The sequence below is a fragment of the Microtus pennsylvanicus genome, chromosome 7 (assembly GCF_037038515.1).
Source record: "Microtus pennsylvanicus isolate mMicPen1 chromosome 7, mMicPen1.hap1, whole genome shotgun sequence".
NCBI classification, from domain to species: Eukaryota; Metazoa; Chordata; class Mammalia; order Rodentia; family Cricetidae; genus Microtus; species Microtus pennsylvanicus.
Window position 1 is genome coordinate 17834229 of NC_134585.1, and position 19051 is coordinate 17853279.

General features: G+C 37.1%; 1 protein-coding gene across 4 annotated transcripts in view; it reads right to left on the reverse strand.

Moving 5' to 3' along the window:
• The window catches only part of Jmjd1c (jumonji domain containing 1C), a 173413-nt gene that overhangs the window by 117839 nt on the left and 36523 nt on the right, over positions 1–19051 (reverse strand). The gene's annotated exons all lie outside the window — the stretch shown is intronic.

Below are 19051 nucleotides of genomic sequence, written 5' to 3' on the forward strand. Positions count from 1 at the left end.
GTCAGAAATGCGCACACGGAAAGGCAGCTCTTGAGAGGTTAAGTACAATATATGAAAAATCAACATAGGTCTAGAAACGAAGCATGAACAAAAGACCCCAAAAGTGCTTGCCTGAGAACTGACCCCAGGGCCTTTGAATTTTAGATCAAGTGTTCTGACACTGAGCTGTATCTCAGAGGGGTGGGGAAAAAAAGAGGAGGAAAAGAAAGAGGGGAATTGGGGAGGAGCAGGAAGGTATGCAGGCATGTTTGTCTACAACTTCCCAATCAAATTCTAAAAGGTAATATATAAAGCTTTGAAAACTATAAGGAAATTTAATTTTTAATCTCCAATCTCCAATTCCATTTCCCATAAATTCTAAGTCAAATTCTAAGACATAAAAGTTCGGAAAAGCAATCATAATGATCAAGTTATGTGATACACATCTGTGATTCTTTAGTTTACAGAGGATAGAGGAAGCAAGATCAGCTTTAAACCAACTCGAAGGGTGGGGGGTGGGGGGAGTTACAAACAAGAAAAGTTAATTACACCATAAACTCAATTTGTTGAAATGATAAATTAACTTTTTAACTATTGCCTGTTCAAAATAACACTGCTTATGACGTTTGTCTTTCGTCTAATTTGCAGGGTTTGGGAAATTTCTAATAGATCTATTTATTCTCATAGGGTATCTATTAGATGCTACAAACAGTATCAACTAACCATTTTATGTTTTAAAAGATCCTTTTCCCTGGAAACAACCTAGATGCCCTTCAATGGAAGAATGGATGACGAAAGTATGGAATGTATACATATTAGAGTACTACTCAGCAGTAAAAAACAAGGACTTCTTGAATTTTGCATACAAATGGATGGAAATAGAAAACACTATCCTGAGTGAGGTAAGCCAGACCCAAAAAGAGGAACATGGGATGTACTCACTCATATTTGGTTTCTAGCCATAAACAAAGGACATTGAGCCTATAATTAGTGATCCTAGAGAAGCTAAATAAGGAGAACCCAAAGAAAAACATATAGGCATCCTCCTGAATATTAACCTTCATCAGGCGATGAAAGAAGACAGAGACCCAATTTGGAGCACCGGACAGAAATCTCAAGGTCCAAATCAGGAGCAGAAGGAGAGAGAGCACGAGCAAGGAACTCAGGACCACGAGGGGTGCACCCACACACTGAGACAATGGGGATGTTCTATCGGGAACTCACCAAGGCCAGCTGGCCTGGGTCTAAAAAAATCTGGGATAAAACCGGACTCGCTGAACATAGCGGACAATGAGGACTACTGAGAACTCAAGAAAAATGGCAGTGGGTTTTTGATCCTACTGCATGTACTGGCTTTGTGGGAGCCTAGGCAGTTTGGATGCTCACCTTACTAGACCTGGATAGAGGTGGGTGGTCCTTGGACTTCCCACTGGGCAGGGAACCCTGATTGCTCTATGGGCTGACAAGGGAGGGGAACTTGATTGGGGGAGGAGGAGGGAAATGAGAGGAGGTAGCGGGGAAGAGACAGAAATCTTTAATAAATAAATAAACGGGAAAAAAAAAGATCCTTTTCATTTTAACTGCATCGTGTTTTGCCTGCATGTATCTGCATGAATCCCATCTGTGCCTGGTACCCAAAAAGGCCAGAAGAGGGCAGCAGATCTGCTAGAACCGATGATAGATACAGCATTGAGCTGTAGGTGCTGGGAACCAAATCTGGGTCCTTGCCAGGAAAAGCCAGCGCTGTCATCTCCAGCCCTATAATAAATCATTTTAATAGCTTAGTAGTGATTCACTGCAAGGATATGTGAAAATATCTGTGATTCTACACTTAGCGTTTTCTCCTTTTTACTTTAAAATCTGTCGGGCCTCGTGGCGCGCATGCCTTTAATCCCAACACTTGGGAGGTAGAGGAGGGTGGATTTCTGAATTCAAGGCCAGCCTGGTCTACAAAGAGTGTTCCAGGTTCCGGACAGCCTGGGCTCCAAGGATAGACCCTGTGTTGAAAGAAAAAAAAAAACTGGACCTATAAATTTTTCTATATACATATCTTGCTATCATGTCAAGCAACTCCCAACAGAACAAAAAGAATGACTGTGACATCAGAAATACTTGTGATCAAAAGGTACAACAACTGAATAAACAGTTCCAAAAACCCGCCTACTTCAGAATGAATTTTTTTTTCAGAGAATAACTTGGTGTCAATAAAAATACAAAACCAAAACAATAGCCTCTGGTAGAGGGAAAAAACTAGCCTTTCTGTTAAACAATCTATTTAAAAGCAACTATCTAACATAAATTGTTATCATTATCTACTTTTTCTTTGTACTGTTGTGTGGGGGCTTAAACCTATTCATGTTTTTTTAAGCCATAGGTTTTCTAAATCACATAACCCTCCTCATCTAATAAAATGCTACATGGACCTTTTGTAAACACTAATATGAAAGATTAATAATGGGATAATTATTAGCACAGCAATTATTTAGTTTATGTAAGAACATATAAAACTCATTCTCACTTGTAAGCAATAGGTTATCAGCCTTTATTTGGTCAATGTATATTTAGCAAAACTGTATTAAACATGTTCAATCTTTTCCATTTTATATTCTTATAATTCCTGATATTGATTTAAGCATTTACTGCTGAAAAGTGGTGTCCATATGTATACCAACACTGTAAATTGTAATTCTCTGGAAGAATTACCTCTATAAGCCTAAAGATACAAAAATGGCTACAAACCCATACAGCAAAACATACAAGAATATATTCCTCAAATGTTGTTTAAAATACAGTCTTTCTTACCATATCTAACACAATGAAAAGCAACTGCAAAGCCCTATGGAAAATCAACACCTGCAGGAAAAGATGCATTTTGGCAAGAGTGGCCTGTTCATTCATCACTCAGTTCTCAAACACTAAAGCACTCCTCCTCTCCCTTCCTGTGCTTTAAGAACACAGAGCTTACAGTGTTCTTGCTGAGCTCACACAACTACACAGCTGAACCTATTACTTGGCCTAAAAACAGTCTTTCAGAGAACAAGTTTTAATGTGGATTCAAGTTTTACACAGAATATCTGCTCTGTGGTTAAAATCAACCCCCATTGAAAAGTTACTATTTTTAAAAAACTCAACTAATGAAGGTGCCTAAAACTAACACTAAAATATAAGAAACCTGAAATAATATCTACACTGTGCAAGGTAAACGCGACATATACAGGTACCTTTAACAATTTCACAGTCCAAAACATCTCAAAATATTATCTACTCAACAACATTTTTATACAGATTTCTGAACAGTGGTCTCTTAAGCTACTGGATTTAATCCATTATGAGGGGCTAATTCATTTTATCCATATCTTACAGTGTTTTGTTAATATTTTACAAAGTTTTAGATATTATGAGAAAAAGTTTGAACATTCTTTGGCATGTTACTAAACCATAAAAGGCCTGTCAAAAACAAGGGGAAACTGTCTAGCTGGTTGATCATGCTGTGCTGGCAATTTCTCAAACATCTGCTAAAGGTCAGATTTCCAACTGCATGGAACCAATCAATGGAACTACACAGTTCTCCTAGCATTCTAAGAAGCTAAACAAAGACCACTATTTTACGTAAGTGACAGAGCATACTTGGCTTTGTAATAAATTACAGCAAAATCTAATGCTTTCTCAGCAAAGAATTCACACATTTAGAGAACACTTCTGAACTTCTATTTGTATTTTAAGTTAAAATTATGTTTTCTGTGTTCACAAAGTATGAATATTATAAAAAACTGTACCTTTTCTCTTTGGTAAAAACTGATTTTTACTTTTATATTACAAAAAGTACAATAGGTCCTCATGAAATTTTAAGACAATTTTAACAATAAATATAGTTTTTACAAATTTGAATACATGCTAATAGCTTGTTCCTGAATGTACTGGAATGCATTCTGCAGCTCATTCACATTTGCTGAATTTCTAGAAAGCAGTATTAGCAAAAAAAAAAAAAAAAAGTAAATTTTTTGCAGCAACAGTTATAATTTCTTTCTGTGATCAGAGACTGACATTAGGGATGTGAGACAGTGCAGTGGTTAGGAGAGCTTACTGCTCTTGCAAAGGACTTGGGTTGGTTCCTAAGACCTACTATCAGGTGGCCCACAACCACTCACAACTCAAGTTTCAGGCTGATGCCCTACTCTAGCCTCTGGGGGCTCCTGCAAGCACATGAGACACATAAGCACACAAACACATAAATAATAATTTTTAATGTGACTGTCCCCAAATTTTTAAAAATTGCTCAAAATACCTACAAACATTCCATACTCAGAAAATCTGAGTATTTATTTAAACGATAACTGAATGAACACAAATAGCTAAAGTTCAAGTTCAATCTAAGACAGGTTCAGGGAGTGTGTATGTTTTGAGGCATGGTCTCACTATATAGCCCAGAATAGGCTGACCTCCTCAACCCCCTAAGACAGGGTTTCACTATGTAGCCTTGGCTACTCTGCAGTGCACTAGCACTCCAACTCACAAAGAACCACATTTCTGACTTACCAAGTGCTAAGAATGAAGGCATGCATCACTGCCCCTGGTTCTTTTTCTGTTTATTGTTTTTGTTCGTTTGTTTGTAGACAGGGTCTCTATTGTGTAGCTCTAACGTCCTGGAACCCTCTAATATACCAGACTAACCTCAAACACTGAGGTCTACCTCACTCTGCCTCCTGAATGTTGAGATTAAAGGTGTGCTCTACCATACCTCTGGCTCTTTTTTTTTAAAGATGTTACATTAAAGACAAAATTTAAAGTTCACATACATTTCAAACTATCCCCTATATATAGCTAAATATACTGCCATAAAAGTTTGGTAAGTATATTACAAGAATAATTATAAAGAGTTGAAATGTCTTTTAAATGATTTTAGCTCTCTAATGCTATTAGAAGTATTGAGATAAACAAATATCTAATTGTACTTTTGCTTCCAGAAGATACCACTGATGTGTCATTGTAAAATAGTTTATATTTTTAAACTCCATCAACAAAATAAAAAGTATGTTTTGCAAAAAAAAAAAAGAGTTGAAATGTCTTTTTATATAAGAATGTCCACATACTTAGTATGTGTGAGGCACTAAACTTAATTGCCAACACCAATTTTCACAACTGTGTGTGTGTGTGTATGTGTATTTACTGTGGAGAAAAAAGACTGACGATAAATGCGATTGTCAGAGCAACTGTAGAGGACAGAGAACAGCTTTGTGAAGTTGGTTCTCTGCTTTCAACTTTTATTAAGGTTCCAGGCTCTTACTCATCCATCTGAGTCACCTCCCCAGCCTTCAATATTTTTATAATGAAAACGAAATAAAGGCCCTATGTCAAATAGCAATTAGTAGGAAATAAGTGACTGTTTGCAACTTCAGGAGGAAGCGACCAAGCTTGGGCTGGAGAGATTGCTCAGCAGTTAAGAGCACATGATGCTCTTGCTAAGTAGCCTGGTTCAATTCCCAGCACCCACAACTTGGCTCAGAACCATTTTTGAACGCCAGTCCAGGGTATCCTGTGCCCTCTTTTTACTTCCAGGTATGCACCTGGTGTGCTTAAACATATGCAGGCCAAACAGTCATGTACATAAAAATAAATTTTAAAAAGAAAACAAAGAGCCGGGTTATGGTGGTACACACTTTTAATCCAATCTCTGTGAGTTCGAGGCCACCCTGGTCTACAGAGCAAGTTGCAGGACAGGCTCCAAAGAAACTCGAAAAAACAAAAGCAAAAAAGAAAAGAAAGGAAAAAAGAAGGAAGGAAGGAAGAAGGAAGGAAGGAAGGAAGGAAGGAAGGAAGGAAGGAAGGAAGGAAGGAAGGAAGGCAGGCAGGCTCAATATTAATCTTATTTGTGTGATATAGGAATGCTGTATCTCATTTAAAATTTTTAAAATTGACTATGAACTCACGACGGTGGTGGCACATGCCTTTAATCAAGAGGAAGACTAGTTAGAATTCTGTGAGTTTGAGGTCAGTCTGATGTACAAACTGAGTTTCAGAACTGCCAGGGCTCTTACACAGAGAAACTTTGTTCCTGCTTTTATACCAAACCAACACTGTTTGAAAGATAGAGAAGACATAATGCTGGAAATGACTTTGGGTAAACTCTTAAAGCACTCATTAGCTAGCAACAAAAGACAGTGTGAGGCTTCGGTCCCTTTCTAATCCCTCTCTTCTGAACAGCTAAACAAGCTATATTGTTCTATACTGTCACTGACTATTAAGGACAGACCAAGAGAACAACATTGTCATAACCAATTCTTTGAATTATTTACTTCTGGACTTTCTATGACAACAAAAATTTTCTCTCGTTTAACTACTGTACTTAGAATTTGGATTAAATACATTCATACTCAATCTCTAACTGAAATATCTCTAAATGCTTTAAGAAGAAATGTTAATACCTGAACATATAAACTAAAGAAAGGTGAGTCAAAAGGAAAACTTCGATCAGATCCAAGTTTTTATAACACAGTTAAAACTACAAAGCTCCGCTGGGCATTGATGGGACTGTTACAGAGAAAGCTTATCTCAAAAATAAAATAAAAGCCTCATATGGGTATAAGCATAGTTTTTTTTTTTTTTGGTATTTACAGCTTTTAGATTAATCTCCAAATAGAAATTCACAGGCATTGAATATCTAAACTGACTCACAAAATGTCATGTACATCTGTTAAACTTTCATAATAATTATTAACACAAACTGTTTTTCTCACATAGGAATCTCACTAAAGAAAAGGTGATGGGCCAGGCGGTGGTAGCGCACGCCTTTAATCCCAGCACTCAGGAGGCAGAGGAGAGCAGATCTCTGTGAGTTCGAGGCCAGCCTGGTCTACAAGAGCTAGTTCCAGGACAGGCACCAAAAGCTACAGAGAAACCCTGCCTTGAAGAAAGAAAGAAAGGAAGGAAGGAAGGAAGGAAGGAAGGAAGGAAGGAAGGAAGGAAGGAAGGAAGGAAGGAAGGAAGGAAGGAAAGGTGATGGGCTGGAGAAGAGGTAGCTTGGCGTTTACAAGCATTTATTGCTCTTATTCCCTCTTCTGGTACTGGCACTGGGGACTGGTCCCTGCATGAATGCACTCTACCACTGTGCTCTATATATTATATACACAGACCCTCCTTCCCTGCCTTCTCACCTTACATCTGTAAATCCTCTGCCTAATCATTTTATTTTGTATTCTCTTATGTCTGTCAGTACTCTATTTTCATACATTCCTCCCATTTTTATGCAATATTCCTTTTCTAATCATCATTCACAAAATTCACACAGTAGCTAGTTAATAAAGAGTTAATGTCAACATACCCTGGTAATAAGACAGAGCACTGACCGTTTTTATAACCACACCTAACTCCTTTGTTTTCAGCATCATATTCAATCACTTCAAATTATTTATACCTAAATAATTTATCACCTTAATCTTAATATTCTACTCTACTCACTTCTTTTTATGTTTAGTATTGTGTTTCTATTTTTTATTAAATAATTTTATTATATGACAAGTTCATACATATACATTTTGATTAAATCCATTTCCCACTCTCACCTCATCACTCTCAACACATCCCTTTCCTGTCTTCTTTTTACATTTTTTGGAGGGGTAAATTCATTTAGTTCAGTTAGTGATGCCTGAGTAGGTATGGGCAACTACCCAGAACTACAGTCTAAATTTTAAATACAGAAATGTCTCCAAAATTTATATATTTATATATTCCAGAATACTTTTTCTAACAGCACCTATTATTTATTAAGCAGTGCTCTGAATGCTACCTGTACGTTATAACAAATGTGCACAATGACTGACTGGTCACTTCAGCTGGTAAGATATTTCACAGGAAGAAATAATTTTAAAGAATTAGATGAAAAAGAAAAAAGCAAACAAAAATACTAATGATCCAAGGGACTAGTCTCATTAAGAGCTCGTCTGCTAGCAAACAAGTAAAAGGTAACATATCCTAAGACGTCAGGGAGAAATAATCAATCTGAGGACTAACTATATAATTTCCTCCCAATTTTACCCTCACACTAAGCATAAAACTGTCAGTTCCTCTTAGTAAAGCTCTGACACAGAAAACATTCAATGTGATTTCAGCTAGATCACATACATAAAATATATAAAGACAGCTTTATGTGTACATGTATTTGTATTGGTTCTTTAGAGCTCTCAATCCTCTTCATCTCCCCAAGAGCTGATGACAGGCACGTGCTACTATATTTCATGTTGTTCTTTTGGATTTAATGAAAAGAAACAATTAAATTTAAATTTTCTTTAAAAAGATATTTGTAACTTCTAATCATCTAGTAGCATGCTATACGTAGATGTACATCAATAGGAGCTTTGTAACTCAAATGTTACCTAAAGAGAATAAAAAGAGGACTTTAAACAAAACGATGTCAAGTCTAGCAAGACGGTTCAGATAGTAAGGGCACTTGCTGCCAAGACTGACAATCTGACTCTCAGAACACACACTGTAGAAGATCCATCTCCAAAATGTTGTCCTCTGACCTCCACACATATGGTGGGGCACAAAAATAAATAGATGAGTAAAAAGAAAGCAATGGCACAGAAATTTTTGAAGTGCCAAACAGTCTTGGCTGGACTTCCAATCAACAGATAGGTCCAACTCTTGCCTGCTCTTTATGTGCTAGGCCATTAAGTCACCTTGTCAGCAAAAGTAGTGCAATGCTTCTCTAACTATCCTTTAATAGCTACAGCACAAGTGTAACTACATATTATTATGTAGTAAGAACCTTTAATTTTGGGATGGTTCCCATTCCTGCCACAAAATATTTCCTACCTTCTCTGACATGACTTCTTTTACTCTCTGACAATTAACTATCGAGAATTACGGATAGACTCCACTGGATAAAAGCTCAGTCCTCACCACACACACTATTGAGAGTTTGTGTAGAAAGACTAACTTCATGCTAATGTCTTGTGAAAATTATCATTTACATCTTAAAGGGATGCAATGGAATTTTCATGTATAGGAAACTTTTTATAAAACTGATATTCCAATTCAAAATAGGGGGAGCTTACTCCTATAGTACTGTACTCACTTTAGATACTACAGGAAAGTATAGATTTACTCAAACATCTCTGCAATCAATTACTAGCTATAAAAATAAGAAATTCCACAACCACCTCCCTTCTCTGATTTACTTATTAATTTACTGAACAATTATCAAAAGTTGGGAAAGTAATTACTATTACTGATTTATTACAAAAAAATACAATCTAGTAACTGTCAACTAAAAGAAACAAAGAACAAGGAGTATTTCCATGCCTTCCACCATTATGCTCATCCTTTCAATACACTGGGTTTTTCAACATGGAGCTTCCCAAGCCCACCTGTCATCTAGAAGTTTGTAAGAGCAGCTTTCTCACAGGTCAAGACTATGGCTATTGAGGATGAACTACCTCTACCCCCTCTCCCATGCTTCAGGAATTATGAAGTAAGAATGGGAGTTCAACTTCTTTTGAAAAAAAAACTTTATTTTTTTAAATATATATTTATTATGTATATAGTGTTCTGCCTGCATGTATGCCTGCAGGCCAGAAGAAGGCACCAGATCTCATTACAGATGGTTGGGAGCCACCATGTGGCTGCTGGGAATTGAACTCAGGACCTCTGAAAGAGCAGTCAGTGCTCTTAACCTCTGAGCCAACTCTCCAGCCCAGAGTAGAACTTCTAATCAAGGTGTGGTTCTTCTGATGATCAATGCTTATCCTGAAACTATGTAGAAGCCTACCAAGGGTCTTCTCATAGAACAAGATTCTCCTATAACCATTTTATCTCAAGAAATGCCCAAAGTATTCAGTATTCTGCATTAGAAACACTAACAACAAATATATATATTTATTATGCCACAACTGTGTAGATACTGGCTAAATATGTTAATCATCTTTCTTCATTCTAAGTACCACTGAAGAGTTTACTTTGTTGACTAATAACTTTTAGTATTTATATATTCAAACACCTTTACTAAGACTCAATATATATAGCACAAATTCTAATTGGTCTTAATAATAAAAACCCAGAGTCAGATATAGGGGTTAATGCTGAAGATCAGAGAAGCAAAGATGCCAGCCACTAGAGAATTCTATTACCTCCTTTGGTCAGACCAAAGGAGCAATCCTGTCCTCAGATTTCATCCTCAAACTGCAACTGTCTCCACTAAACCTCAGACTGCACTGAGCTCCTGTCTCCTGTCTTATATCCTCTCTCCGCCCACCCATATCACTCCCGTCTCTGCCTCCCTAGTGCTGGGATTAAAGGCGTGGGATCCCAAGTGCTCAAATCACCTTTGTAAGAGCTCTGTTTCTGTGTTAGATAGATTCCATCTTGTATAGCCCAGGATGGCCTTGAACTAACAGAGATTCCCTCAGCCTCTGTCTCCCAACCCTGGGATTAAAGGTGTGTGCCACCACTTCCTGGCCTATAGTGGCTTAGCTCTGCACTTTGATCTTCAAGCATGCTTTGTTAAAAATAAACAAATATATATACATATATATACACATATATAGATATGTAGTTGAGTTTCCTGATTTCATTCATGAACATTACAAAATTCACTGAGTTTATTAGGTTTTTTGTTATTAATGTATCCCAAAGAATTCAAGAAAAGATCATAGAAAATTATTGCTATAGACAATCCCATCTTATCATACCTTTTTGTTACAATACTAATTAATATCACCATTATATTTTGCCTAGATCATCCATTATCTTTCTAACTGGTTCTAGTAGCCCATTAATTAGTTTCTAGTAGGTAGGTACCTAACTGCCTAACTAGTTTCCCTTACTCATAAAAGTGTGTAGTGTCTATAGCAATCCTTCTTTTCTATGATGAAAGTCTCCAAAGGCTTCTAAGCTACTTAGTGTAGAGGCTTCATAGTAGCTTGAGCAGCATTGAAACTTCTCAATATTCCATTTTGATGTTGTCTTTGGTTACTGGTCGTCATGTAGTGGTCCTATTTGCTTTCTGAATGTGCTTAATATGTCTTGCATATTAAGGGGAGGGCAGAGGAGGGGAGGGGGAGAGAGAGGAGGGAAGGAAATGGGGATATAATTCATTGGTAAAATGCTTGCTTATCTTATATAAAACCCAAGTTCAATTCCCACTAGTGCCCAATAAACGAAGAGAAAAAGATAATTCTAGATATACCCTTTTCACATTTTTTTTTGGTACTTTTTTGTTTTGTTTTGTTTTTTGTGACAGGTTTTTTCTGTAGCTTTGGAGCCTGTCCTAGAATTAGCTCTTGTAGGCCAGGCTGGCCTTGAACTCATAGAGATCCGTTCGCCTCTGCCACTAGAGCGCTGGGATTAAAAGCATGTGCCACCACCGCCCAGCCAATTAGCAAATCTTAAACCAATTCTTGGGTCTTCCATACTAAACAATAACAAAGTATCTGGGTGTGAGACATAGGAAAAAGGGAGGGGCATTTTATTTTATTTAGGGTTTGTTATTGTTGTTCGAGTATATATGGTTATATACTTAAGAATTATTGCAAAGATAAAAATTATTTATTCATTTATTCATTCTTTCATTCATTTACTTATTTTGGAGGCAAAGTCTCACTATGTAGCCAGGGCTGTCCTAGAATTCACTATGTAGATCAGATTCACCTTGAATTCAGAGATCCACCTGCCTCTGTCTCCTGAGTGCTGGGATTAAAGACGTCCACCACTGTTTTTATTCAGATGGGTAATGCTGAATAAATTGGCTTATCTTAAAAGAATTCAATTTAACATTACAATTAGATATATTAAAAGCTAAATCAATAAAACACTTTAGAATACAACAGAAATGGTCTCTAAGGCCTGTTAAGAATTTTAACAACCGCCGGGCGGTGGTGGCGCACGCCTTTAATCCCAGCACTCGGGAGGCAGAGGCAGGCGGATCTCTGTGAGTTCGAGACCAGCCTGGTCTACAAGAGCTAGTTCCAGGACAGGCTCCAAAACCACAGAGAAACTCTGTCTCGAAAAACCAAAAAAAAAAAAAAAAAAAGAATTTTAACAACCCAAATTATTGTAGGGTATAATTAGCACAAACACTAAAAAGAGAACAGTTTGCCACTTCTAAAATGTCTCCCAAATCCTTCAGGGAATACTGTGCTGTCTGGATGCTAGGGCTCTACCTATGGATTAAAACAAAATAAAAAATTCGATGCTAAATATCCTCAAAGCTGTCTTATGTTAAATGGCAGTGCATAACTGCATCCATACACTCACACTATGCTTCCTTCTCTGCTATTCCTCTGAACTTGAAGATACTTACACAGATGGAGCAGATGTTGCAGGCTAAGGAACATCTTTCACAAGATGGAATTAGTCATGTAGACCTCCATCTATTCTAGGAATGCTGGCTGTTTCTACTACAATGCTAAAGCTCTCTGGCATTTGGGCAGTAGTTCTCTGCAGTCGATATAATAATTTCTGTAACAATACATTAACATAGCAAATAAAAGAACTTTGAGATGATGGTAAAGAAGCCAAACTCAAACATTCATCATTTGATACCAATGTAAAACAGTTCCACCTAATAATAGATACTAACACCGCAGACCTTTGGAAACAAAAAAAGTCATTAAGTAGGTAAGTAAAATCTAAATAAAACATTAAGATTAAGATATTTTATTTTTCACTCATTCTCTTCTCTGTGAATAAAAGTTTCACAAGATATCAATAGTTTAGTATCACTTTCAATAGATAAGAAAAGATGTACTTCTATGTTTTAATGCTTTAAAAGCAGGGTTAAAACACTAAATATAAAGAGGTGTAGTCCATAAATATCAAAGCCTAAAAGAAGCCTCAATATTTTAAAGAAGGATAATGAAAACTTACACATATGTAAAGTTTTACAGGTAAACTACCCATCAGTATATTGTTACTGATAATCTGCCTACTGATACTTATGTCATTTTAACAGGGTAATTTTTAATTTCAGATACAACATGTAAAAAATCGACCTTGGAGTCAAACATAAGTAGTGCATACAATGCTAGGCATGGTGGTTCATGCCTTTAAGCCAAGCTCTGGAGCTCTGCAAGCTCAAGGCCAGCCTTGGTCTATATAGTAAGTTCCAAGCCAGGAAGGGCTACTTAGTGATAACCTTTCTCAAAAAACAAAACAAAACAAAACAAAAAAAACAGAAGACCAAAGCAAAAAAAGGGGGGGGGGGAGCAGTTATAGACAGATTTGTGAATACTCTAGTGAACGCTGGGGAGAAGGAAGGTCTGGACCTAGCAGTAGCACAAACTGAAGGTCTCTCCCAATTTGGAGAAAGAGATGTGCAGCAACAAATAAATACTAACAGTCGAGTGAGCTTGCAAATTACTTCAACTGAAGTCTCAAAAAGCAATTGATTTCATGGAACAGTAAATTAAATTCTATTACAACAGGTATTAGATCCAAATGCAAGGAAGAGGTAGTAATACATTGAGACTGAAGAATGACCAATGTCTAAATGGCATATCTATAACCTACATAAAGTACAAGGTAGATTAACAAAAACAAATCTTTAAAGCCAAACTAAGCAGGCAAGGGACTAACCTCACTTATCAAATTAAAAGTGAACTATAGTTAAGGAAAAAAATAACAGTTCAAAAGGACTTGAATTGTGGCATTACAGAATCTAGGAACAAAGATTAAGAAATAATGTAGGACATTGAGCACCTTGGTTCACAGCTGTTATCCAGAAAGGTTGGCCATGAATTCAAGGCCAGCCTATGAAACATGATGAATTCTAAACCAGACTAATCAACCTCCTGTTTTAGGGCTGGAGAAATGACTTGATGTTAAAAGCATTTGTTGCTCTTGCAGGACACAGCTTCAATTCTCAGCATCCATGTGGTGGCTCACAAACCATTTGTAATTTCAGTTCCAAGGGATCCAACACCCTCTTCCTCTGAATTCTGCAGCACCAGACACAAACATGATGCACAAACACAGGCAAAGGAAACACTTATAAAAATAAAATAGTAGCTAGGTCTAAAAAGACTCAGTGTAAATCCCCATACACTTACTAACATTAAAAGATCTGTTTTGTTTTTATTTTGAAAGTTCACAAACTACAAGCCATTTGAAACAGCAGTATGGCAAAGTATCAAGGGATGGTAGATATGAAATCAGAAACCTACATTCATATTCTTGCCCTGACACTTTCTGGTTTGGGGGTTTCAAAATTCTCAAATTCCTTTATTTTTGAGAGGTTTAAAAAAAATAAAGACAGACATCATGCCAGGCATGGTGGCGCACACCTCTAATCCCAGTACTTGGTAGGTAGAGTGATGTTTGATGTGTTTTACTCTTTTGAGGGGTCCACCACCCAGCTCCCAAATAAATCACACATGGAGGCTCATTCTTAGTTAAGAATATCCGGTCTTAGCTTGGCTAATTTCTTGCCAGCTTTTCTTAACTAAGTTATCCTGACTACCTTCTGCCTCTTGATGTGGGATTCCCCCTTTGTATGCTTACTAAAGAAACTGTCTTGTGCCTGGGCAGGGAATTTAGGTGGGTGGGGGAAAACTGAAAGGGAGAAAGGAGGCAGAGAGAAGCCATTAAGCCGCTGACAGAGAAGACATGCTGAAACTTTGCTGGTGGGCCACGACCTCGTGGTGATGCACAGACTAATGGAGATGGGTTAAATTAAGATGTAAGAGTTAGCAAATAAGAAGCTAGAGCTAATGGGCCAAGCAGTAATTTAAATAATATAGTTTCTGTGTGATTTATTTCGGGGCTGAGCAGCCAGGAACTAACAAGCGGCCTCCTACTACAGCCTCTGGCTTTTTCCTTTTTTTACTTCTGTATAATCTTATTTACACTCTTAATCCATGGTTGGCTAGGTGACTGGCCCCTACTGTCCTCCTCTCCTTGTTCTTCTGCTCCTCCCTCTTCCCAGATTTATATTTATCCTCTCTGCCTGCCAGTCCCACCTAATTTTTCTCCTGCCTCCCTATTGCCCATTTAGCTCTTTATTAGACCATCAGGTGTTTTAGACAGGCAAAGAATCATAGCTTCACAGTGTTAAACAAATGAAGCATAAACAAAAATAACACACCTTAAAATAATATTCCCTAACAACAGAAGGCAGGTACATCTCTATGAGTTCCAGACCAGCCTTGTTTACATAGTGTGTTCCAGGGTAATTGGAGTTTTAAGTGTTACCATGTCTCAAAACAAAAGTTTAAAATACCAACCATTTTCACAGCGTTATCTCTTAACCATTTCAATTTAGTAGACTAATAAATTACTATCTGTGAAGCTCAACAAACATTACAAGATCTAAGAACTAAATGTTCTACCCAGTTCATAAAATCAGAGCTGTGACTACAAATTGAACATTACGCTTCATTCTCAGTAGGTTTGTAGGACTGCAAATACCCAATGTACACATTTAGAAAATTTCTAGTGAGCGGTTAAGATGCACAGCCAGGGTTTTCTCCATGAGGAGGTAGTTTCTCTTCCCATATAGAAAGATTAAATCCACTTACCATTTACATGAACCAAAAGAAACCACAACATTAATTAAAAGCACAGGAGAAGGAGAGGTCCTCATCATTCTTAAGCTTCCTATCTCCTCTAAGTGCTAACTGTATGATACTCTGACCTCACATTCTACTCAAGAGTAATGCTGAGTTCTAAACTACTCTATCTGGGCTGGGGAGTAAGCCCAGGGCCTCATACATATGGAGCACAATCCCTACCACTGAACTAAAACCAAATCCTTAAAATATTCTGAATAATTCTGAATCTGGTGACTGAATCGTTCATAACACATTAGATGATAAACCTAAAAAATGATCAGACTCATCACTGTTAAAATATTGAAGTTATAGATAAATTTTAAGATCATTATAACTTATAAGGATTTGCCTCTCATTTATAAACCAAACATGAATATTTTAGTAATGGGTGCTTAGACACTAGTTTCAAAGAGCAGATACAAAAACTACAAAAAAAAATGCACACATAAGTGAAAACTAAGGAAACAAGGCAACCTAAATCTGCTATGGTGGCTCATCTATGTAATCCAAGTACTTGAGGAATCAGAAGCAGGAGAACTGCATTGAGTTCTAAAACAGCCTGGGTTATTGTGAGCTCCAGGCAAGCCTGAGATTGAGTGAGACTCTGCAAAACCCAACAATATCTATACAGGATATTTAATCTAGTAGAATAAGAATTCCTAAATCGTTTAACTCAGGAGGCAGAGACAAGTGGATCTCTCTGAGTTCAAGGACAGCCTGGTCTTTACAGAGAGTTCCAGAACAGTCAGGAGTTCATAAAAAGATGCCATAACACACACACACACACACACACACAGTAATGAACATACCAATTAACAGCAAATACACTCCTCACGTATAGAGAATCTAAAGAAATAATCTAGAGAATTGGTATACTAAGGTAATTTTTTATTACGTAATTCATGTTACTCTTACAAAAGCTTCGCTTTAAAGATAGACACTAACCAACTCACAGCAACATTAAAGATCACATACCTGACACTCATCTGTCAAATTAGCAATCACTAACAACAAAAAAAAACTCAACAATACACTTCTATCACCTCACCAGAGTTCAATAAGTGCGTTTCTGTGCAGACAGCACACGTGTGCATTATGAATGGAAGCCAGAGGACAACCCCACTCGTCATTCCTCAAGAATAACATCTTTTGTTTTTAAAGTCTTGACTTTTCAAAAACATTCACTCATGCACGGGAGAATTTGTATGGAGGTCACAAGACAGTTCACAGGAGTTGGTCCTCTCCCTCTATCCTGGGACCAAAGACCAAACTCAGGTTGTCAGACTGGCACAGCAAGTGCTTTTGCAGCCTAGCCTATCCAGAGATCTCCTTGGTCACATTTTCTCTTTTATTCCTTTGAGACAGAATCTCTCTGGCCTGGAACTTGTGGCGCTAGCTAGGCTGCATGTCTGCCTCTGCCTCCTCAGAGCTAGAATTTCAAGTGTGCCCCCACCACACCTGTTTCTACCTAGGTCTATTCGGAGGGCATCAAACTCAAGTTTTCAATTTACATGCATGAACTGCACTTTAAAGACTTTATTTAATCACCCTAGGTCAATAATACACTTTTTAATGAAGCAGACATACAAGAAAGCATATCTCTATTCCTTTCCAGATGTATCTGCTAAAATAGACACACTACCATAACTGCATTCTTCCCTGCATTTTGGGTCAAAACGCTAAGAAACATTATGATCACTTAGTTATTTGATTTACTTTTAGTCATTTGAACTAGACACTCACAAAAAAATTAAATTACTGACTAAAACCTCAAGTGATTAAAGAAATGTATACTCCATCATTTCGAGATGTAATATCATAGCCTATACCTCAAAAACCCAAGAGGGAGGCAGTATCATATCACTGTCCTGCTTGTGATTCCTGCTGCTAAGGAGGTGGAAACAAGAAGTGCTCTTCATGTCCAGATGTTCAAGAACAGCACAGACAATTAGGCAAAATTTCATCTTTAAAAACAGAAAAAAAAATCTGTATTCTGTCATCCCCAAAAAACATTATGAAGAAGTCAGTGTTAAACTGATGGGACAAAGAGGTATACCATACAGAACACTGAAGCCTCCGCTGCTACCAGGACAAATGAAGAGGTGTTGGAGAAACGGCAACTTTTTTGCTTTGTTTTTTTTTTGTTTTGTTTTGCTTTTGTTTGCTTGCTTACTTTGACTTCCTTTTGTGGGGGGTCATGGCAAGGATGACGGGAGAATATGGGAGAACCCAGAGGTGAGCAGAATTGGGGTGCATGATGCGAAACTCCCAAAGAGTAAACAAAGTTTAAAATAAAAGTAGTCACAGTGTTTACCACAGACAGTTCTGCTCCCTTAGTAACATACAGTAGGTACACCATAATGGAGACCAACTGTGAGCATTTTTTTTAATATAGCTGAAAGTAAAATTATACAACATTGCTGCTAAAGTATTCTAAATTCATTTCAAATAATATGTAAGGAACACTGGGAAAATTATAAAAACTGTAGGTTCTAGAATGAAAAAAGGGAAATTATACAGTAACAAATGAATTCTCAAATTGTTAAAGGAAGGCAAAAAGTCACACTGTTGCAGGTCAGAGTGAATTTTCATCCATTAAGTAAAATTTATATCAACTAATTTATAGATATATATTGTATGAACCAATAATTAAGAGGTAAAGTTGAATGTGTGTACCAAGTCAGGAGACAGAAAAACAATATCACCTCCTGAAAATTCCTTCTTTTCTTTCCAATCAATTGCTTTGATCTACAGGTAACTTAATTCTTACTACACCTGTGGTAGAGGATCTTGATGGTAATCCCACCTGACCTTGAACTTCCTCCATCACTTCTAGAAGCATTCAAACCAAGACTGCCTGACAATTTTTACCTTTAATTAACCAGCTTACTATCTTGCTATTTCCCCCTGTATGACAATTTCCAATAGACCTTGGCTATCTCTAATACTACCTAACCTAAAATCATTTCCTAATTTTCATGTACTAGTAACAGTATGGTACAAAAATTCTGCTCCATGTTTGCTTTAGTGTCTAAACCATTACCCAAATATCCTCCAGGTAAAACCCTCAATTTTCATATCAGAAAAAAGGAGAAATTAGTTCAGCACATCTTTATACAAACACACAATAATGACTAAGTAAAACTACCAAAAGAAATCACTAAGATGAAGAAAGGGTTCTTTTTCAATTTTTACACAAAGAATAACCAAGCAGAGTTTTGTAAATTGCCTCTATTCTTACTTTCTTTCATAAGTAACTATTAGCAAACTAAACACATTTTCCACGACTAAGTTAAATAATAAATGTCATGTGTAGGTAACATGCAGTAACTGTAGCTAGGAATGGTTTGCAAGAACACAATCGAGTCTTCCAACACCTCTATCAAAATGGTAAATACTTTGCATGTTTCGGTGGATTTGAAACTGAATCTAAATACGAAGGAGTTTTTTTTTAATTTACAGGAGAAAATAAATCACACAAGTCGCTATGAACTTCACAAATTCTGTATTTACTGAACAAGGCAAGGAGG